The 23,576-nt window shown below is 45.3% G+C and overlaps 1 protein-coding gene and 1 non-coding gene across 2 annotated transcripts in view; both read left to right on the top strand.

The window, feature by feature from the left end:
• The window catches only part of LOC126253379 (chitooligosaccharidolytic beta-N-acetylglucosaminidase-like), a 374,039-nt gene that overhangs the window by 52,657 nt on the left and 297,806 nt on the right, over nucleotides 1-23,576 (top strand). The window lies entirely within an intron of this gene.
• On the top strand, nucleotides 51-125 carry Trnat-ugu (transfer RNA threonine (anticodon UGU)). The gene has a single exon. It is a non-coding gene; the product is annotated as a tRNA-Thr (tRNA).

The raw sequence follows: 23,576 nt of genomic DNA, 5'->3' as shown, positions 1-23,576 counted from the left end.
AATTGGGCAGCTTGCAAGGGATAAGTCCCTGCAGACGCACTATCCTCTGTGCCCGCGGTGGCTCAGATGGATAGAGCGTCTGCCATGTAAGCAGGAGATCCCGGGTTCGAGTCCCGGTCGGGGCACACATTTTCAACATGTCCCCAATGAAGTGTATCAACGCCTGCTTGCAGCTAGGGTGTCTATTTATCATTTCATTTCGAGCAAAGCTGCATGGTCATTGACGGTAACTGTTCTTTCGGGAACAGATACTACCGTCATATATAGTTAAAAATTTGGGTTCCCGGCCTTTGACCTTCTTGTGCGAACGCACACGCTATGCCCGAACTCGTACGGGACTTGGTAGATTAATCTGCCACGAGTAATGAGTATGATGGGCAAACATCTATTAGGCGCACTACGAATGTAGTGTTGTGGACATGTTGGGAATGTGGATCTCACGGGGAGCGTGCAAGGGATAAGTCCCTGCAGACGCACTATCCTCTGTGCCCGCGGTGGCTCAGATGGATAGAACGTCTGCCATGTAAGCAGGAGATCCCGGATTCGAGTCCCGGTCGGGGCACACATTTTCAACATGTCCCCAATGAAGTGTATCAACGCCTGCTTGCAGCTAGGGTGTCTATTTAATTATCATAGCTTTCGAAGTGTTGAAATGTATGCCTGATTGATTTGCAACCAGTGACGGACCTATTCCGATATTACCGCTTCTCTAGTGACGACACAACACTGCTGGGACTCGTCTCATTACATCTAGTGGTCAGTACCACATTACATAGGGGAGTTCAAATGGCTCTGAGCACTATGGGACTTAACTTCTAAGGTCTCAGTCCTCTAGAACTTAGAACTACTTAATCCTAACTAACCTAAGGACATCACACATATCCATGCCCGAGGCAGGATTCGAACCTGCGACCGCAGCGGTCGCGCGGTTCCAGACTGTAGCGCCTAGAACCGCTCGGCCACCGCGGTCGGACATAGGGGAGTCTGGATACTTTTGAGAACTTTATGTGTTGTGTAGGAACAACGCGTGGGACGAAGAGTCGTCAAAGGAACAGAGGGCATACAAGAAGGAGGCTTGGGCTGCTCGATGATATTAAAAATTGATGAAGTTGGCAGGAGATTGATGAAGAGGCGCAGGACAGAGGGCAGGGTCCTGTGATAAGGCGGGAGTACGTGAGCAGAAGAAGAGTCTGGACAGGGTGTCGGCGCCCGCAGCAGCGGCAGTATTGGTGGCAGACCTCGCTGTTCGCCGCTTACCAGCCGTGTCGGCTCCCCCGCGGCGTGACTCCGTCAGCGCCGCAACCGAGTCGATTTTCTCGTTACGCAAGCCGGCCGCCGCTCGGCCTTGATTCGGGCGGGCAGGCAGGCGCAGCGGGCAGACACAAACACCTCTCGCCGTCACCAGAATCTGCTCCCGCTGCAGAACCCTATCCTGCGAGGGTGGTCCCAAAAATACTACGGAGACGAGTAAGGTGAACAGCTGACCCATCAGACTTTCTGAGAAGACTAGCGATCAGTACTGGCTTTAGAAAAGGCAAGAATACCAGGGAGGAAAATCTGACTTTGCCCTTGATGATGGAAACAACGCTGCGAACCAGTACAATGTGTACAGTGTAAAATGGTGCAACCTTTGGGATGGAGAATGTCAAATCGTCTAGTTTCCAAACAAATTTTATTTGGCTATCAGTTTCCAATACGAAAGAAAGCAGGTGCTGACAGATGTTAAAATTACCGAACAATCAGTTTAATAAGTCACGGCTGCAAAATACTATCTCTAATACTTTACAGACGAATGGAAAAACTGGTAGAAGCCGACCTCGGGGAAGATCAGTTTGGATTCTGTAGAAATGTTGGAACACGTGAGGCAATACTGACCATACGACTTATCTTAGAAGATAGATCAAGGAAAGGCAAACCTACGTTTCTAGCATTTGTTGACTTACTCAAAGCTTTTGACAGCGTTGACTGGAATACTCTCTTTCTACTTCTGAAGATGGCAGGGGTATGTACAGGGAGTGAAAGGCTATTTACAATTTGTGCAGAAACCAGATGGCAGTTACAAGCTTCGAGGGGTACGAAAGGGAAGCAGTGGTTGGGAAGGGAGTGAGACAGGGTTGTAGCCTATATCCGATGTTATTCACTCTGTATTTTGAACAAGCAGTAAAGGAAACGAAAGAAAAATTCAGAGTAGGTATTAAAATCCACGGAGAAGAAATAAAAACTTTGAAGTTCGCCGATGACATTGTAATTCTGTCAGAGACAGTAAAGGACTTGGAAGAGCGGTTGAACGGAATGGACGGTGTCTTGAAGGGGGCATATAAAATGAACATCAAGAAAAGCAAAACGAGCATAATGGAATAGACTATGTTGTGGGGAAAGCAAACCAAAGACTGCGATTTATTGGCTGAACACTTAGAAAATGCGCATAAGGAGAGTGTTTGCACCACGCTTGTCCGCCCTCTTCTCTTGGTGTGATGTGTGCGATCCGCATCTGATGGGACCGACGGAGCACATCGGAAACGTTCAAAAAAGAGCAGTTCTTTTTCTATTGCAGCGAAATAGAGGAGTGAGCGACACGTACACGAATTGGTGTGGCAATCGTTAAAGCAAAGGCTTTTTCTGTTGCGACAGAATATTCATCTGAAATTTCCACCACCAGCTTTCTTCTCTGTTCAGAGCTCGCACAGAAAGAATTAAGTGCTTGTTTCTCCCACCCGCCATTCCAGACTGCAACGGTAGAGAAACAGTTCTAACGCGGTTCAATGGACCCTCTGTCATGCACTTAATTGTTTATTGCAGAATAATGATGCAGATGTTGATGTAGTTGTCGTTGTAGCTTTGACCAGAACTACCTCCTGTAGGAATGCTTGAAACTTTTTGTAAGCAGCCTGTTTGTTGGATCGATAGGGATGAAACCACTGAAGACACAACAACACGAAATGATATCAGTGAAATCTATTCGGAAATGCTGATCCTGCAGTGTAACCAATATGTCGTGACTACCTACAATTTCTGCCAGATAATTTTGTTACATAATTTATAAGGAATTCATAAGGAAAGGCAAACCTACGTTTCTAGCATTTGTAGACTTAGAGAAAGCTTTTGACAATGTTGACTGGAATACTCTCTTTCAAATTCTGAAGGCGGCAGGGGTAAAATACAGGGAGCGAAAGGCTATTTACAATTTGTACAGAAACCAGATGACAGTTATAAGAGTCGAGCGGCATGAAAGGGAAGCAGTGGTTGGGAAAAGAGTGAGACAGGGTTGTAGCCTCTCCCCGATGTTATTCAATCTCTATATTGAGCAAGCAGTGAAGGAAACAAAAGAAAAATTCGGAGTACGTATTAAAATCCATGGAGACGAAAAAAAAAAACATTAAGGTTCGCCGATGACACTGTAATTCTATCAGAGACAACAAAGTACTTAGAAGAGCAGTTGAACGGAATGTATAGTGTCTTGAAAGAAGGATATAAGATGAAGATCAACAAAAGCAAAACGAGAATAATGGAATGTAGTCGAATTAAGTCGGGTGATGCTGAGGGAATTAGATTAGGATGGTTCAAATGGCTCTGAGCACTATGGGACTTAACATCTATGGTCATCAGTCCCCTAGAACTTAGAACTACTTAAACCTAACTAACCTAAGGACAGCACACAACACCAAGTCATCACGAGGCAGAGAAAATCCCTGACCCCGCCGGGAATCGAACCCGGGAACCCGGGCGTGGGAAGCGAGAACGCTACCGCACGACCACGAGTTGCGGACAATTAGATTAGGAAATGAGACACTTAAAGCAGTAAAGGAGTTTTGCTATTTGGGGAGCAAAATAACTGATGATGGTCGAAGTAGAGAGAGTATAAAATGTAGACTGGCAATGGCAAGGAAAGCCTTTCTGAAAAAGAGAAATTTGTTAACATCGAGTATAGATTTAAGTGTCAGGAAGTCGTTTCTGAAAGTATTTGTATGGAGTGTAGCCATGTATGGAAGTGAAACATGGACGATAACTAGTTTGGACAAGAAGAGAATAGAAGCTTTCGAAATGTGGTGCTACAGAAGAATGCTAAAGATTAGATGAGTAGGTCACATAACTAATGAGAAGGTATTGAATAGAATTGGAGAGAAGAGAAATTTGTGGCACAACTTGACTAGAAGAAGGGATCGGTTGGTAGGACATGTTCTGAGGCATCAAGGGATCACCAATTTAGTATTGGAGGGCAGCGTGGAGGGTAAAAATCGTAGAGGGAGACCAAGAGATGAATACACTAAACAGATTCAGAAGGATGTAGGTTGCAGTAGGTACTGGGAGATGAAGAAGCTTGCACAGGATAGAGTAGCATGGAGATCTGCATCAAACCAGTCTCAGGACTGAAGACCACAACAACAACAACAATTCGTAAGATTTATATTCCTTGTAACAGGTTAAGTCATGAGTCTCCAGTAAATCTGATAACAGTCTAACGCATACCGTCTGGTTGTACCGTTCGCAAATCAGCTAAATTTCGATTACGCGATAAGTTACACAAATCTGAAGGCTGTAAATTCAACAAAATACTTAGGGATTACAATTACAAATAACCTAAATTGGAACCATCACATAGATAATATTATAGGTAGAGCAATCCAGCAAACACTTAGAAGGTGCAACAGGTCTACTAAAGAGACTGCTTGTACCACGCTTGTCCGCCCTATTCTTGAGTACTGCTGTGCGGTGTGGGATCCGCAGCAGGTGGGACTGACGGATGACATTGAAAAAGTATGAAGAAGGGCAGCTCGTTTTGTATTATCGCGAAATAGGGGAGATAGTGTCACAGACATGATACGTGAATTGGAGTGGCAATCATTAAAACAAAGACGTTTTTCGTTGCGACGGAATCTTCTCATGAAATTTGAATCACCAGTTTTCTCCTCCGATTGCGGAAACATTCTGTTGGCACTCTCCTACACAGAGAGAAATGATCATCACGATAAAATAAGAGAAATCAGGGCTCGCACAGAAAAATTTAAGTGCTTGTTTTTCCCATGTGCCGTTCGAGAGTGGAACGGTAGAGAAACAGCTTGAAGATGGTTCACTGAACCCTGTTCTAGGCACTTTATTGTAAATAGCAGAGTAATCACGTAAATGTGATAGGCCCAGAGCCGTGTTTAAATACATCTTTAAAGTTTCACTAAAGAACATTACGTGGGTGTATCGAAATTCGGCATTACTATTCTTTTTAAACATGTGGTTTGTTACCACTGTAACCATCGCAGCTGGCCAAGTAATTTGTTTACAGTGAGCGTTTAAACGAACAGTTTGCGAAGAAAAAAGGAATTTCGCGTTAAGGTTTACATTCGATGATTCGTTTACGTTTCTCGTCTGAGAAACCATGGTGAACCAGTCGGCTTCGCCACGGAGGATGACACCAGAGTTCACAGACCACGTCTTAATGTTGTAAGGGGGAAGGAGGGATTTTACAGCGGGACGGCTCTACTAATCAGTTTCATGTGGTCGCTCCTGTTTATGTTGCTCTGGGCGGCTACTACTAGATATTATACAGTTGCTACTGTTTCTGGCTTTTGCAATAGTGGGGCTAAACAGCAGTGGGTCTTTCCACCTGTCAATGCGCAGTGAGTCACATTTTTTTCACCTTCACGGTCGACTGCTAGGCCCTGCATCATTGCTGCTCAGTCGCTACTGGGGAACTGATTATTCTTCGTGTTTTACTGTTCCTGTTAGTAAATATCGATGAAGCGAATAACGCACTAAACTAACTTGCGGCCGGCCTATGAAATGGACACGAAAAATTCCGCTTTAAAAAACATTGGGAAACATGCCGACGGTTTTCGTCAACGATGGGTGTTGCAAGAACGAAAGTGCAAATATCTGTCGAAACACCATAGAAAATGTGCCCGACGACTCATAGGAGAGACACCCGATAGAAACACTGATCAGCCAGGGCATAATGACCAGTGACCTACTATCGATATGAACCCGTTCAGGCGATAGCAGTGTCACCTGGCGAGGAGTGACTGCTAGGCAGGCACTAGCACGGTGCATGTAATATCAGCGAGCGTGGCATGTCCGTGTGCAGAATCGGGTAGAAGGGCGATGTACCTGACAGAGGGCAGATTGTCGTGGCCTGCAGACTCGGCACGAACATTTCGGAAACTGCACGATTTGTCGGGTGTTTGAGGATTGTCTTCAACACGAGACGAAACGAAGACGAAACCATGTCCAAACGTTGTGGGGTTGGGCGGTCACCCCTCATTACAGGTGACGGACGTCTCAGGCTGGGTACACTGGTAGAATAAGACCGGCGGCGAGCCGGCCGGTGCGGTTCCAGGCGCTTCAGTATGGAACCGCGCTGCTGCTACGGTCGCAGGTTCGAATCCTGCCTCGGGCATGGATGTATGTGATGTTCTTAGGTTAGTAAGGTTTAATTAGTTCTAAGTTCTAGGCGGCTGATGACCTCACATGTTAAGTCCCATAGTGCTCAGAGCCATCTGAACCATTCTGAACCGGCGGCAAGCTGTGTGTCTGAACACACAGTGAACCGAAGGCTCCTAACGAGCAGTCGACGAAGCGTTCATGTACCAATGTTAATACGACGACATCGCCAACTACGGCTGAGATGGGCACGTCACCATCGGCACTGAGAGTTGGTGCAGTGGCAGAGCTTTGTATGGTCTGATAAATCCCGATACCTTCTTCATCATGCCGATGGGAGGGCGCGAATCCGTCGTCTTTCAGGCAAACAGCTCTTTGACACTTGTACTGCGGGGCAGATATAAGCTGGCGGCGGCAACGTTATGCTCTAGGGAACATTCACGTCATCATCCGTGGCTCCAGTGGAGCTCGTGCAAGGCAGTCTTGACGGCCAAAGACTGTCGTACTAGGGTTGCAGACCACGTACACCCCTTCATGACGATCTTGTTTCCCGACGGCAGTGGCATTTTTCATCAAGATAATGCTCCAAGTCACAAGGCCAGGAGTCTGATGGCGTGATTCCAGGAACACAGTGTCGAGTTACAGTTGATTTACTGCACCCCTCCCCCCCAGCTCGCCAGATCTCAACGCGATCGAACACATCTGGGATGTAACTGAAGGTGGTATCAGATTCAGAGCCCATCACCTCCCCCCCCCCCCCCCCAAAAAAAAAAATACGACAATTAGGTGCCTTGTTTTGTGTAGATGTGGTGCCAACTGCCTCCATCGACCCACCAAGGCCTCATTGGTTCCGTGCCAAAGGTTACATACTGCCTATTAGGTAGGTAGTGGCGACCAAAAAGTTTCCATTTCAGGGCGTTTCTGTGGTGTATATGCAACGTAGCACCGACGTGTAGCAAGATGTCAGTGTGGCATTCGTGTCCTCCGGCGTGAGTGCTGTGAATGCGGAAACGTGGACTATGGCGAAGTTATTACCAAATGCGTCCAAACAGGCCCAGCGTGCTCTTTTTTTTTTATTATTGCCGAAGGACAAACACCGATAGACATCCATCAAAGGGTGAAGAATGTGTATGGAGCAGCATGTCTGCCGAAGATCGCCGTTGTGAAACGGTGCACCAAGGCTTGTTGCTGTTTCACGATAACGTGCGTCCCCACGCAGAAGTTAGGCCAACTCAAGTGGGGGACACTCGAGAACCCGCCCTATAGTCCTGATCTCTCCCCATACGGTTATCACGTCTTCAGCCCCTTAAAGAAGGCCATGCAGGGTCGAAGATTCCTGTCGGGCGAGGACGTGCAGAAGCCAGTGACGCACTTCGTCACGCAGCATGCCACGGTGTTTTACCAAACGGCTATCGTCAACCTGGTGCGTCTGTGGTATGGTTGCCTCAATGCTCACGGCGATTTCGCCTGATTGGCATACACTGTTTCACTGCTCGTCACCTCGACGTGAACGGACGGAAACGTCTCACTTTCAATGAATTTGTTACTAATACTCCTACATATAAGGTGGAAAGAAATTTGCGCCTTCGGACTTCGCAGCGCGATTCTTCACATAATAACAATACAAAAATGTGTCTCACAAAATTTTGTATGCGTCTATTTCCGGCAGTAAATGGACGTTTATGACTGGAAATCTGGCAATGCGGTAATACTTGTACGGTAAATACCTCTGTCAGCAAATTGGAGCAGTGATGTGCAGCTCGTACTGTGGATAGACGTTTTGGGTTAGGATGTAGGAGGTCGAGGGTTCGATTCTGGGTCGAGGCGTATTTGTTTTTATTTCCCAGTTTAATTTTGCCGTATAGTACTGTCGTATATACCATTTCTTAAGCCACATGAATCCAACCTTTACGCAGTACATGTTTGGATATTATTTACAAGTCATGTTGCTAGCTCTGTTGGTGACGTAAGGCCATAACGAAATACAATGGACCTAAACGTGGCAAGAGTAATAGCTGGTACTAATCGATGAGGCCATTTGGGTAAGGCACACAGGCAACAGGTTTGCAATCTAGTAGATGCAGCGGTGCGAAATAATTCCCGTCCACGACGTGCAAAAGGCCTCTTAAAAAGCTCGCTAGTGAAAACGATTGTACTTCCATTTCTGTCTTCGTAGTATGGAAGTGCAAATGTTTTGAAGAAGACCCGCTATATGACGATTAACACAGCGGCTACAGTACCACGCAGTCTACATTTATCAAATAAAAACTAATACGCCTCGACCAAGAATCGAACCCTTGACGTCCTGCAAGCTACCCCAAAAGGCTATCTACTGCACCAAATACACAGCACTAATCTGATATGCTGACAGAGATAATTACCGTATTACAGTGTTGCCAGACTGCCGATCTTAATCGTTCATTTACTGCCGGAAATACGCGTAGGACGAAATTTTGTGAGAGTTATTTTTGTATTGATAGTACGTGAGGAATCGCTCTGCGAAGTCCGACTGCGCGAATTTTTGTTCACGCTGTATGCAGTACATTGGTCCAAAAACTTGTACGTATTGTTTGTGATTCTTCAGTTTCTCCCAACAAATTTACTGGTCGAACAGTCCATCGGTGTACTGCCGGTTAAAAGTTCCTAACTTCTGATATACGCTGTTTTATTGCCCATGATTTCCAAATCAGTTTACTTAAACGAGTCATTTTTCTAGTTTAATAGTTTACTGTTCTGACAGTCGCCACACAGGAGTTTTTTTTTTTATTTTTTATAGTCAAGTGACAGCCGCCGCATACGCGTTCTTTTGTTTTGTTACGTGATAATGTTTTGTTTTCAGTTATATGAGTAAACACGGTTGGTGCAAAGCTGACATCCGATGAAAGGAAGATCGTTTTGAATTCGTACATCAACAACGAAAACATTAATGAGGTTCAACGCCAGTGGCGAACTGAGTTTCAAACAGAGCTACCGACACGTGTAACGGTCTCGCACGTTCGAGACACATTTTACTTTGAGGGCTGTGTTACAGACCTGCACAAACAACAGTCCGGACGAAAATGTAACAGCAACAAGTCCAGCGAGCTCCCGTGCTGTATTACGAAAATTCGCTCGCTCTCCACAGAAGTGAGTGAGAAACGAAAATTGCTACGCGCAATGGACGTGGACGACCCAGATCGTAGAACGTTGTACTGCCAGAGATTTAACGGCATGGTGCGTCACATTCTACCGTTTGCAGAGATGATTGTGTGGTCTGATTGGCACAGTTTAAACTCGACAGTACGGTAAACCGCCACAGCTGCGTCTGCTGGGCCGCCGCTAATCCGCACACAATGCGGACAAAGCCGTGAATTTACCGTGAACGTATGATGCGGGTTGTTTTACCGGGCTTTTATTAGGCCGTTCTTCTTTGACCGCACAGTTACCAATGGTGTGTACCTAGAGAAACCTGAGACATATTTCACTTGCCATCCGTGAGTGATCGTTTGGTTTTCAACAATACGGTGCCCCACCTCACTACAGTAATCGTGTCAGGGAGGAACTCAAATAAAATCTACCCGCACGATGGATAGGCCGAAGAGGTGTTCTCGAGTATCCACCACGTAATCCTGACTTAACGCCTCTGGACTTTTACCTATGGCCAACACACTAAATGACGTTCTTTACCGACAAAAACACCGGCTGCAATTGCACGATTCTTCTGTTCTATTGATGGCAGCTTGAAGCGTTACTCTTTAATAGTAACATGATCCAGAAAATCATTCATTATATTCTCCAAGTTGTCTCTGAAGCGCTCTACCAATAGAGTTCTTTGCACAGCTGGTATATAAAAGCACCCGATTACCACGTGTGACCTGCTTCTTATGCTTAACCTCGCCCAAATTATTTCACATTCGGAATCTGCGATAAACTCATCAGACACTCTTAGAGTTTTCGCGGCAGTAAGTCGCCACCATTGACCTCTAACCTATTCTAGAGACAAAATCTCAGTTTGAATTTACTATTTAGCTGCCTTTCACTTTCGGTTTCAATCAACTTTCTATTCCTATCCCATGTGGATATTGTTAACTTCAAAAACCGATAGTTATGTTCGGACCTTACCATGGATGCTCCTGCTTTTTGCAAATAGTACATTAACATTCTCTCTTTCCGATCTGTAAAACCGGAAGTTCTCCTCCGAGGGTAATTCGGCTGATGTGTCTTCGATTTTGGCAGACATTTCATCATTGATTCAAAAGAGGGGATGCTCCAACCTAAAAATCCCCCTTGTGCGTGCCTCACGTGGAGAATAGTGTTTTACCTAGCCGATAATGTACATAGTAAGACAACATTTGTTTTGGTCGGTACTTCCATCCACCCACTACTTTCAGAATCACATCAAGGAATTCGCGCCAAGAGCACCATTAATCATTTTCGCAAATTTTCAGTTTTTCTTGTTGATACACGTGAGGTTGGGTTTCGCGTATTATTTGCAAATATTTCGCGTCCTACGAATTTAATTGTTTTACAATATACCAATGGACCAGTGTGAAACTTTCACACTTTTTAATAGTTGTAAATAATGACATATATGGAATAAGTGAAGTAGTTAGGATAAGGGTAGTTGGCGACAATGACAAATATGTTTGCCGCTTGGGAAGATATACTCGTTTAGAAAAGTCAACTTGTACGACGGGCAGAGATAATGTTCTAACACAGTGGTAGCGGTTATTAGCTACTACGACAATACTGTATACAAATTATCCAGTTAATAAGTACTTTAAAACAAATAAAATGGTATTTGTAATAAGATAATACGGAAAGGAGTCTCTTATTCGTGACTAACAAGTTAGACTCATAAAATGTAGGTACGAAGTTGGCCATTCACGACCGCATTTTGCCGATGATGTTAAAAGTCTCTTTTACTTTAAAATTTTCCACGAACGGTAAGTTTTACCGCAAAATCGGAATGCTGCGTCAGAAGGCAGTTAAAAAACCTTCATAACGATACCTCATTCATTCCTTTAGAATTAGTAAGTGTTGAGAAAAAAGGATGTTGAATCTCGTATATATGACTCAAACTATCTGAGATATATTGTTAATTCTTCAGGTACAGAGTTTTCTGGTGATTAAAATACTACACGTATTTTTACAACCATTTATATAAAATGTGGATAGTTAAGCCGTATATCCTTCTATGTCAAAATGTATTTAAATTGCAGCTGGCTTTTATAATACGTCTGCTTGGTTTGATTTCACTTTCTGATTACTGGTACGTAATAGAGACATAATGTAACAGATCGTCCACCGAATACAGTACTGACAAGATTTTCTCGATTGCAACGCTTTTAAGTTTCAGCCGATTATTTGTTCCTAGTACATGCCCATGTTGTACCTTGGAAGATGCTTTCACCCTCGGAAAAAAACTCTGCTACCCGAGCAGCCGATTCCAACGTGCAGATCATGCCTTGACTGTGACCCTACAGACTCCAACAAGAAAGTGGAGGGTGAGAAATTCGATTCTGGTATCATCACAGAACCATCTGAGCCTCTGGTTTAGACTGTCCACTCTTCTCCAAACGAAGGTATGCGATGGACTCTGGGTACGACTTTGCTGCTAATACTGATTCGTGCTACCACTTCGTGTGCGATACTACTACTAGCTGCGTCCACCACTGCAGCCAATATTGCAAGCCAACGTTCCTTCGCGATCTGCCTGTTATTTCCCTAAAGGTCTGCATTATCCAAAATGGTTCAAATGGCTCTGAGCACTATGGGACTTAACATATGAGGTCATCAGTCCCTTAGACTTAGAACTACATAAACCTAACTGACCTAAGGACATCACACACATCCATGCCCGAGACAAGATTCGAACCTGCGACCGTAGCAGCCGCGTGGTTCCGGACTGAAGGGCCTTGAACCGCTCGGCCACAGCGGCCGGCGCTGCATTATCCGCCTAACGTTCTAGCTCCCAATGACCAACACACTCGCCCTTTGCGCTTGTCCACACTGAGCAGGAAAATCGGCCACTGACGCAAAAGACGAGGTACACAACGCACCACGAAAGAATTATCCGAATGGGACGGAAGTTAGTAGACATTATGTAAATTCACAGAGAAATAAATGATTACAATTTCAGAAGCATTGGATGATTTATTCAAGAGAGAGAGCCTCGTGAATTGGGCAAGTTATTAACGCATTGGTCCACCTCTGGCACTTATGCAAGCAGTTACTCGGCTTGGCATCGATTGATACAGTTGTGGATGTCTTAGTGGAAAACGTCGTGCCAAATCCTGCCAACTGGTGCTTTAGTTCACCAGAATACCAAGATGGTTTGGGGGCCCTGCCCATATTGCACCAAATATTCTCAATAGGGCAGAGATCCGACTACCTTGCTGGCCAAGGTAGGGTATGAAAGCACGAAAGTATACTGTAGAACCTCTCACGGGGTGCAGGAGGGCGTTGTCTTGCTGAAATGTATGGCTTGCTGTGAAGGGCAGTGAAACGGGGTGTAGAATATCGTCGATGTACCGCTGTGCTGTAAAGGACGCAGTAGATGTCAGCCAAAGGGGTCCGGTTATGAAAAGAAATGCCACCCCAGACCATCACTCCTGCTTATTGGGCCGTAAGATGGATGGCAATCAGGTAGGGCACCTCCACACACGTCTTCGCTCGTCATTAGGGCTTAATTCGAAGCAGGACTAGTGACTGAAGACAATTGTTCTCCAGTAAATGAGGTTCCATCCCGAAGACGTGTCTGGAGACGCCCCGGACAGTGATAGGATACCACCAACTTGACTGCCGACTTCTATATGGCCCAACAACCAAGAGGGATGGTCTGGGCGCCATTTCTTTTCAAGCAAGCCCCCTTTGGTTGTCATGCGCAGCACCCTTACGGCACAGAGGTACGTCTGCGGCGATATTCTACGCCCCGTTTTGTTGCCCATCGTGGCACCCATCCTGGGCTTACGTTTCAGCAAGATAATGCCCGCCCGCACACAGCGAGAGTTTCTACCTTAGCCAGCAAGGTCGCCGGATCTCTTGCCAGTTGAGAAAGTTTCCAATACTATGTGCAGCGACCTAGACATTTTGACGATCTAACTTGCCAGTTAGACAGAATTTGGCACGATATTCCCCAATGGGACATCCAACAACTCTATCAATGCCAAGCCGAATAACTGCTTGCAGAAAGGCCATAGGTGGAGTTACTGACTTGTTCAATTTCTGAAGCTCTTTCTCTTGAAAAAATTATCCAATTTCTCTGAAATTAAAATCATTTGTTTGTTTGTACATGTACATCACATCTACCGATTTCCGTCCCATTTCTTCGTCGTGGGTGCCTTTTTATCTTTTTTTAGTGTACCTCGTGCTAGCTCAGATATGTTATCACCGCTAGACAACACCTCGTACCGGTTGTCAAGGCGGAAGCGACTAGCCGTGCGGCGAGTTGCCACTTCCGTCTTCCTCCCAGAGACACGCGAACACGTCACTGTCCGCCGCCAGCTCTGGAATGAGGACATACTGTCCACGTGGCGCGCACCGGAAGACGCGGTGACATCGGCGTTGCCAGGGGATTCTGCCAGCAACAGAGGTGCCGTAGCTTCTGCCACTGACTTGAACCCTTCGCAGTTTAGCCGTTCAACCCATCTACACCCTTCTGTATACCAGGTTTCGAAAGGTTCTGCTCTCTTCTTGCATGTACTATTTATGCTTCATATTTCCCTCCATGTTTCATTGAAACAGCATAAAACACGTCGATCGCGACCAACTGGCTGTCTTTCTGTTTCCTTACAAAAGCCGATTCTCCTTGAGTGTGCACACAGCATGCACAGTCTTCTCTACTTCTTGTCATGCGAAAACTACAGGGTAGCTCACGAAATGTGTTACCATTTTGTTTTTGAATATAAACTTTATTGTCAATACAATCTGAAAGGAACATATACTACAATGAAGAGCCGTCCATGGAGATTTGTTTTAACTCATCACATGCTCAATATGTTCACCATTTCGTTTCCTAACTTCCTTCAAACGAACACTGGAGTTAGTGATTACACTACGGCACATGTCTTCCGTAATTTCACTGCAAGCTTGAAGAATAAGTCTTCTGAGCTCCATCAAATCACGTGGACGTTTCGGGAAAATTTTTTCCTTTAGGTACCCACAAAGAAAAAAGCCACATGGATTGAGGTCTGGACTATTGGGGGGCCAATTTTGTCCGTCATTGAAGCGACCTGGAAATCTGAGTGAAATGATCCGGATGTCGAAATTCTCGTGTAAAAACTCCAACCAGTGTTTGCAGTATGTGGCCTTACTCCATCTTGCATGAACCACTGCGTGTTGAAGGGCAAGGCAGTAGCAAGAAGCTATGGAATAAAGCTATTGCAAAGCATGCTGAAATAGCACTCGCTGTTCACAGTTTCTTCAAAGAAAATGGGTCCAATAAGTCCGTGACTGGAAATTGCTGTCCACGCTGTAATCCTCGGAGCATAATATTGTCGTTCATGAAGCACTTGTGGGTTTTCAGTGGCCCAAAAGCGTACATTGTGTTTGTTAACCACACCGTCTAAATGAAAATGCGCCACGTTTGAAAAACAAACGTTGTTGAGAGTTTCTTCCCTATCCTCCGCCCACTGAGCAAACAGTAGTCTCTGCTGCTTGTGTTCTTCAGTGAGCTTCTGTGCACAGGTCATCTTGTATGGGTACATATGGAGGTCACTTTTACGAATGCGTTGAACGGAGCGTTTGGATATTCCCAGTTGCACTGCTGCCTTTCTACACGATTTCCGGGGACTTCTCTGTACAGCAACTCGTACCGCTTCAATATTCTCCAGCGAACAAACAGGCTTAGGCCGAGGTCGCTTTGCTTCCAATACTGTTCCTTCCTGTACAAATTTATCGTACAACCTGTGAATGGTCTTCTTGCAAGGGACCCATCGTGTGTTAAACTGTCGTCGAAAACGCCTCTGAGTCACAACAAGGCTTTTCGTTACATGAAAAAGTAACACAATTGCCGATCGTTGCTGTGTCGTCAGTCTTCCATTGTCAGCCATTGCTGCTTACTAGTCTCCTAGCGGCAGTATCGTGAGTTACACGTCTTTTCGTAACTTATTTGTTTTTCCAAGCTCTGCTGGTACTGCCGTAGAGATCCCAGCGGGTTATCTAATGTGTGTCGTAAATTGTGAAATAAACAATTGGTAACACATTTCGTGCGCCACCCTGTATTTAAAATCACGACCATATTTACTAGCCGTAAAGTCAGGGACTTATTGTGATTGATAAAGAGGACCGCAAAGGTGGCAGAAATCAAGTAAATATAGCAATAATAGTGCTTTAGCGGCGGCGTAACTACACTACAAAATTAACTCACTCTATACTAGCAATAGTAGAATACCCAAACTCTGCAACAAAATAAACATCTCTACCAAAACAGGTAAACAATAATTACTGATCACTTCTATTCAGAAGAAATCTGCGTCGTTGTATGGGCACCCACCAAATTTTTCATTGAAGGTGAATACGACATGAAGTCTCAAAAGAATGAGAAACTCAAGAAATGCGAGGGTACTTCCCAACCAGTAAGGTTTTCAAGAGCAACGTAAAAATTAATCAGACAGTAAAGATGGCTCACATGTCATCTAACATACAACGGCGTGCGAAACATCTAATTAGGAGGGTAACACAAATTACATATCTTGAAAAGTAACATTACTAGGGAGAAATTTGAGACAGGAAAAAATATCAGGGAAAAGAAAGAAGAACCTTAGGGTTTGTGAGCGATATAGTAATTCTGTCAGAAACAGACATAGCATATCAGTTGAACCGAGAGGATAGTGTGTTAAAAAGAAGATATAAGGTGAACATTAACGAAAGTGAAACGAGGATTAGGGGCTGTAGTCGAATTAAATCGTGTGATGCTGACGGAATCGTATTACGAAACGAAACGTTGGAAGCAGCTGACGCGTCCTGATATCTGGCGAGAAAGATGACTGACTACGGCACAGGTAGGGAGGCGATTTAGCTGTTTAACTGCTTTCTGAAGGCGTTTGTCTGCAGTGTAGAAATGAAATATGGGTGACAGACGGTGGAGACTAGAAGAAAATAGAACTTTTTGTGATATTGTGTACAGAAGAATGCTACATTGCAGACCTTGGTGGCGCACTGCAATCTTCGGACGTCACCACAAGTTTATTATCACGTATCTCTCGTACTGGACGATGCCTTCCCGAGCACGGGGCCCCGGGTTCGATTCCCGTCAGGGTCAGGGAATTTCATCTGCCTCCAAATGACTGGGTGTTTGTATTGTCCTCATTATTTCATCATAATTCATGGAAGTGGCGACATTGGACTGAGCAACGGTTAGGAATTTCTACAGGCGCTGATAACCGCGCAGTTGAACGCCTCACAAACCATACATCATCATCATCATCATTGGAGGATGCCATCGACTTCAGGGAAGACATCAGGAACCATGGGATGTCTGTGGTCCGAAATAATGTCCGCTTAGTGTACAGCAGTCATGGTTTCTTCGATTACAAAACAAGTCTCATGGAAGCCCAGGTGACCCTCGTCTAAAGCAGAATACTGTCCACAGGCGACACATTTGCATTGACCCACGGTCCAGCCTCGATAATCTCATGCCCACAGCAGTCGTAAGTGACCTGTCGTTGGGTCAGCGTAGCAGCACGCAGGTGTCGTCTGCTGTGGAGCCCCACATTGAACAATGCACTATGAACAATGTGCTCCGAAATAGGTGTGCCTGCACGGGCACTGTACGCTGCAGTCAAGTCTGCCACAGATCAGTGCCTAAGCAGCTTCACAGAGCGGACTAACCTCCCACCTCCACGTTCTACGATGAGGTGTGGACGTCCAGTTCCGTTTCACCTATTCGTGGTTTCACCGACCTTGAATCACGCTCCGTAGATGCTCGTGACAATAGCTTCACCGTTTTCTAGTTGCTCGTTCCCAGACGTTGGGCTTCAGCAACCTGTCTTTCGGCAAACTGGCTTATGTCACCAGAGGTTGAAAATACCGCTGCAGTTGTAAGGTTCTTTTCTTTAGGACACGACCGGTTTCGGGCTCTTGCACGCCCGTCTTCAAGTGTGGTACTGAAAATAGCAAGAGACGGCAGATGATTTTTACAGGCATCAATACAAATGGATAACAAAAAAAAGAGATTCTATAAAAAATAATGGCCCGGTTTTCAATAGAAATCATCCGCAGCTTTTGCCGTGATCCTTCGGGCATTTTGAACGAGCAAACTGCGCTTAAGAACGCACGCCAGCTGAATAACTTTTCTTTTTTGAAGCAGCATCCAGCCTCGTTTCCTTGTCTTTCTGGTTTCTGATTACTGTTCGTCACACATGTATATTTCTTAACTGCATGAGTGTTTTTCGCCCTTACTTTTGTGGCCCTTAATTAGGCTTAACGAATGTACGGCATATGGCTGTTTCCTATAGTCAGGTCTGCGAGGTCCGCCCAGTTCATTTTACATAGCTGTAAAATGTCATCTTTTAATAGTAGTTTGCATTTTTTCATTTTTATCCTGTGACTATGGCCCATTATTGTGCTGCGCCATTATGTGTCATTAATGTAAAAGTTACCTGTCTTTCATGATGTAAAATTCGTATCAGGTCTTATGTAAGCCTTGATTAGCCGTCGACTTTTAGTGAGCAGGTTTTAAATTGACCCAACTTTTAATGTCTCCTTTTATTGCTATTGCTGCTAGCTATTAATTGGCATAAGTTTCTTGCAGTGTGGACTGTAAGATTAACTACTTTCCCTTCCGATCAGTGGGGAGATGCTTGTAAATAGGAGTGGCATATGTGTATTTTCTTTTTTCTGATGACTGTGACGTGTTGTTCCACGTTGCCACGTATACATCCCCACTAAATTAAAAACTTCCATGCCACTCCTGTAAAGGAAAAAGTTTGATTGCGTTTTATGGTTTGTACATAAATTTTATGTCGCCAGCTTCTACTCAGTTTTACCGCAATTCTGTACTAACCTGTTCTATATATTCCTTTACCACGCATGATGCACTTTTAACGTTTTTCATGTAACTTTCTATATAATGTTTCCTTTTCTTCATTTTTCATTTTAACTGTAAATCACTAATTGAAATTGTAAACGGCCGAGCTAGTGGCTCCGCGTTCTTCTTCCCGTCAACAGATGGCAGTAATTTTGCCACTCAGGTTTACCTGTTTGCTTCCTCCTTCGCGTACGCTACTCCATGCTCTGCTCTCGTTGGTAGTACAACGCGTGTTGTACTTGTCCATCGAGGCGCTCAGAGTCGCAGCACCAAGTGTAAGTGTCCTGGTATTTTTGGCATATTTCTTCACCGAGGCGGTTGTCTGTAGTACTGTCTGGTGTCACTTTGGCATTGACTTAGGTTTTACAGCACCTAGCCCGACCGGTGGTTTTTTTAAAAAAAATTATGGAATCTTTTTTTTTTGTTTTTCATGTGTATTGCTGCGTGTAAAAATTATCTCCCGTCTCTTTCTGTTTTCAGTACGACGCCTGAAGATGGGCGTATAAGAGCCCGAAACCTGTCGCGTCCTAAATAAAAAAACCTTGCAACTTTAACGGTATTTTCAACCTCTGGTATAATGCTCAGTTGCAGATGTTCCTCGGACAGGATTGTTTGGCTTACGTCAGTTAATTTCCCTGTATCGGCGATAGATTGATTCCCCCTTCGTCTCTCCCCTGCCTCATACACTGCCTGCCGCCTAAGTGTCTGCAAAGCCAGCAGGTGCCATTACAATATGTGGCACCGTGTCAGCAGGATGTGGGCATGGTAGCGCGTTGACGTGACTGCCGATCCCGGAACGTCCTCGCTGGGTCCCGTTGGGAGGTTAGCGGCCGGCTGCATTCCGTGGCGTCGCGCATTTGGCACCGTCTATACTGCCAACTAACGCGAGACGGTCAACTATCGGCTGTGTCCGCTAGCCGACGCGTGCTGTGATGTGTCGACACTCAATGTCGGCCGACCCTGAAAGACTTACTTTACTTTACTTTTTCGTGTCCGGAAACTACAATTTGTTTGCCCAGTATTGGGCAATGTCCACTGCTTCTTCTTTAGCCAGCCATAGATCGTCGAGGGTGCATCTGTGCGGGCAGGCAGGGCATTGTAGAAGATGTTCCATGTCCTGTTGAGTGCCGCAGTCGCATTTGTGGCCGTTTTCGTCCAACAAACCTCATTTGATCAGATTAGATTTGACTGGAGCCACCACAGTTCTGATGCGGTTAAGCATTCTCTAGGTTTTCCAATCACCAGAAACGCCGCTTGGTGGGTCCTCTCTTAGTGGATAGTAGATGGGGAGCTCATCTAAGGCGCAACTTAGGAAACGGCGTCTGGATTTGAGTCTGCTGGGGTCACACTCTAGGCCAATAATAGAGTGACGGGCATCAAAGGTTTGTTTTAGCTTCTCGGTATGTTCATGGGCTTTCCTACGTGAGTCAGGGTTTGTGAAACCTGTGGCCCTGTGAAGATTTTCTATGGGGGTTGGTTTTATGCAGCCTGTCACTATCCTGCATGTTTCGTTCAAGCTAATATCTACCTTTTTTGCGTGGGCGGATCTGCACCATACCGGGCAGGCATATTCGGCAGTTGAGAAGAACAAAGCTTGGGCTGAAGTTCTGACCACGGTAGGTTTGGCACCCCATTTGCTACTGGACAGCTTTCTTATTAGGGAATTTCGTGCTTCTACTTTTTGGCGTGTTTTTTCGCAATGATATTTGTATGTCAATGTTCTGTCCAGCACGACGCCAAGGTAGGTGGGAGTATGTGTGTGTTCTAGTAATGTCCCATCCCAGGTAACATTGAGCCTGTACTTTGCCTGCCTCGAGTTCAGATGGAATGCACTCACTTGAGTTTTGGAGGGATTGGGTTTTAGAGAATTCTTTTTGTAGTAGGTTGACATTGTAGAAAGGGCGGTTTCTAGTTTCTCCTCGATGGCTTCAAACCTGTTGCCTTGAACTGATATTGCCAGGTCGTCTGCATATACAAAAGTTTTGGTTTTGTCTGCAGTTGGTTGGTCATTTGTATATATGTTGAATAGGTTTGGCGCCAACACGCTCCCTTGGGCGAGCTCATTTTTCTGTTTCCGCCATCGACTCTTTTTCCCCTCAAGCGTTAGGAAGAACTGTCTATTTTGGAGCAGGGATTCGATTATCTTGACTAGGTGGTAGTCTTACAGGGTCTAGTAGGTTTTATGCAGTAGTGTCCGGTGATCTACTGTATCATGGGTGGAACTTAGGTCGACTAGTGCCAGCCCGGTGATCAGTTTATTCTCAAATCCATCCTCGATATGTTCCGTCAGTGCCAGAATTTGACTGGTACAGGACTTTCCAGGTCTAAAACCTGCTTGGTGTGGAATGACCCTGAAAGAATGCCACGGTCCTGCGCGGTTGGGCCCTCCCCAGCAATCAGTGAGGCGTAACACAACCTGATCCATCAATAAACTTTCTCTCAAGGAATGAAAATAATTATGTAATAATCCCAATCTTAGGGCTACCACCACTTTTAAACAACTAAACTCATTCTGTAAGCAGCCCGGAATACAGTGAGACAACTAGCTTTAAACACTGGACAGAATAGATGCACTTTCTGACTTTAGTCCCGCGAAATTATGTGTAGATCGCACTGGTGCGTACTCGCCCAATGCTGCGGTGTCACTCCGGTCTCAAGTCGATAAGATAGAGCCGTGACACTTTACGCTGAACAGTGAATCGGACAACCACACATTTTTCAGATATTGTTTGTCTGACCTGTTTAACAAATGACACCCATCCCACCTACACTGAAGCGCCAAAGAAACTGGTACAGGCATGCTTATTCAATTACAGAGATATGTAAACAGGCAGAATACGGCACTGCGGTCGGCAACGCCTATATAAGACAACAAGTGTCTGGCGCAGTTGTCAGATTGGTTACTGCTGCTACAATGGCAGGTCGTCAAGAGTTAAGTGAATCTGAAGGTGGTGTTATAGTCGGTGCACGAACGATGGGACACAACATCTCCTAGGTAGCGCTGGAGCGGGGATTTTCATTTCACGAGTGTACCGTGAATGTCAGGAATCCGGTAAAACATTAGATCTCCGACATCGCTGGGTCCAGAATAATATCCTACCCAACGACGACTGAAGAGAATCGTTCAACGTGACAGAAGTGCAACCCTTCCGCAAATTGCTTCCGATTACAATTATGAGCCATCAACAACTGTCAGAGTGCGTACCACTCAAAGAAACATCATCGACATGGGCTTTCGGAGCCGAAGGCCCACTCATGTAGCCTTGATGACTGCACGACACAAAGCTTTACGCCTCTCCTCGGCCCCCTCAACACCCGCATTGGCCTGTTGATGACTGGAATCATATTGCCTGATGGAACGAGTCTCGTTTGATATTGTATCAAGCGGATGGATGTGTACAGGTATGGAGACAACTTCATGAATGCACGGACCCTGCTTCAGCAGGGGACTGTTGAAGCTGGTGGAGGCACTATAATGGCGTGGAGCGTGTGCAGTTGGAGTGATATGAGACCCCTGATACGTGTAGATACGACTCTGAGAGGTGACACGTACACAAGCATCCTGTCTGATCACCTGCATCCATTATGCCATTTGTGCATTCCGACGGACTTGCGCAATTCCAGCAGGACAATACGACACCCCCACGTCCAGGATTGCTACCGAGTGGTTCCAGGAACATCTTCTGCCGGCCGAAGTGGCCGTGCGGTTCTAGGCGCTGCAGTCTGGAACCGCGAGACCGCTACGGTCGCAGGTTCGAATCCTGCCTCGGGCATGGATGTGTGTGATGTCCTTAGGTTAGTTAGGTTTAACTAGTTCTAAGTTCTAGGGGACTAATGACCTCAGCAGTTGATTCCCATAGTGCTCAGAGCCATTTGAACCATTTGAACATCTTCTGAATTTAAACACTTCCGCTGTCCGCCAAACTCCCTAGACTTGAACAATATTATGAATATTACTGAGCATACCTGGGATGCGTTGCAACGTGCTGCTCAGAAGACATATCCACTCCGTCGTACTCTCACGGATTTATGGGCTGCCCTGCAAGATTCACAGTATGATTTCACTTCAGCATTGCTTCTGACGTTAGTCGAGTCCATGCGACGTCCTGTTGCAGCACTTTTGCGAGCTCGCAGGGGCACGTGTACGGTACCAGTTTCTTTGGCTCTTCGGTGTAGTTGTCAGGATAAAACCTGACGAGTGGCACTTCGCAAGTTATTTTTACGACACTTTAACCAGTGTAATGACGTATATCGACTAAATATTAAACGACTACCGATATTATGAGAAATTGTTGTCTACAAAATTTCCTCCGCGTGGCTCCACTTCTGTAATGGCTCTCTTACTATCTTAATAGTACAGTTAACGAGTTCAAATGTATTTGTGTTCATATATTTGCGTGTTTTTAGTAGACGGTCATTTTCCTACCATGCGGCAGTCTACGATGTAAAACTGCTCCCCTCATTATTGCAATTCTCTCATTAACTACGATCTACACAAAGAAAATATCATTAGGGTATTCTGTAGATTTCTTGGGAGATTATTCGGAATTGTGATCGTAATTCTTGGTCACAAACTGGCAAATAGTTTTTCTATAAGATTAAGATTTTCCCGAGAATATTTTCTTTCTTTTGTCGCAAAATCATGCAGAACGCCGGCCGAAGTGGCCGTGCGGTTAAAGGCGCTGCAGTCTGGAACCGCAAGACCGCTACGGTCGCAGGTTCGAATCCTGCCTCGGGCATGGATGTTTGTGATGTCCTTAGGTTAGTTAGGTTTAAGTAGTTCTAAGTTCTAGGGGACTGATGACCTCAGATGTTAAGTCCCATAGTGCTCAGAGCCATTTGAACCATTTGAACCATGCAGAACTTTTCAAATTTTATTGGGATGACTCTAACAAAAATGGTTCAAATGGCTCTGATGACTATGGGACTTAACTTCTGAGGTCACCAGTCCCCTAGAACTTAGAACTACTTAAACCTAACTAACCTAAGGACATCACACACATCCATACCGGAGGCAGAATTCGAACCTGCGACCGTAGCGGTCGCGCGGTTCTAGACTACAGTCTGAACCGCTCGCCTGGCTGACTCTAACACTTAAACAATCTATCAACACCTTGGAAAAAAGTATACTTTTTGGAAGTCAGTATCACTGGACTCAGAATATTCTGCAATAATGCCCAATGCCGGCACCAGTCCA

Source organism: Schistocerca nitens, chromosome 4, assembly GCF_023898315.1.
Source record: "Schistocerca nitens isolate TAMUIC-IGC-003100 chromosome 4, iqSchNite1.1, whole genome shotgun sequence".
In the NCBI taxonomy this organism is placed as follows: Eukaryota; Metazoa; Arthropoda; class Insecta; order Orthoptera; family Acrididae; genus Schistocerca; species Schistocerca nitens.
The sequence above is the reverse complement of the archived record's forward strand: the minus strand, read 5'-3'. Positions and strand labels throughout refer to the sequence as shown.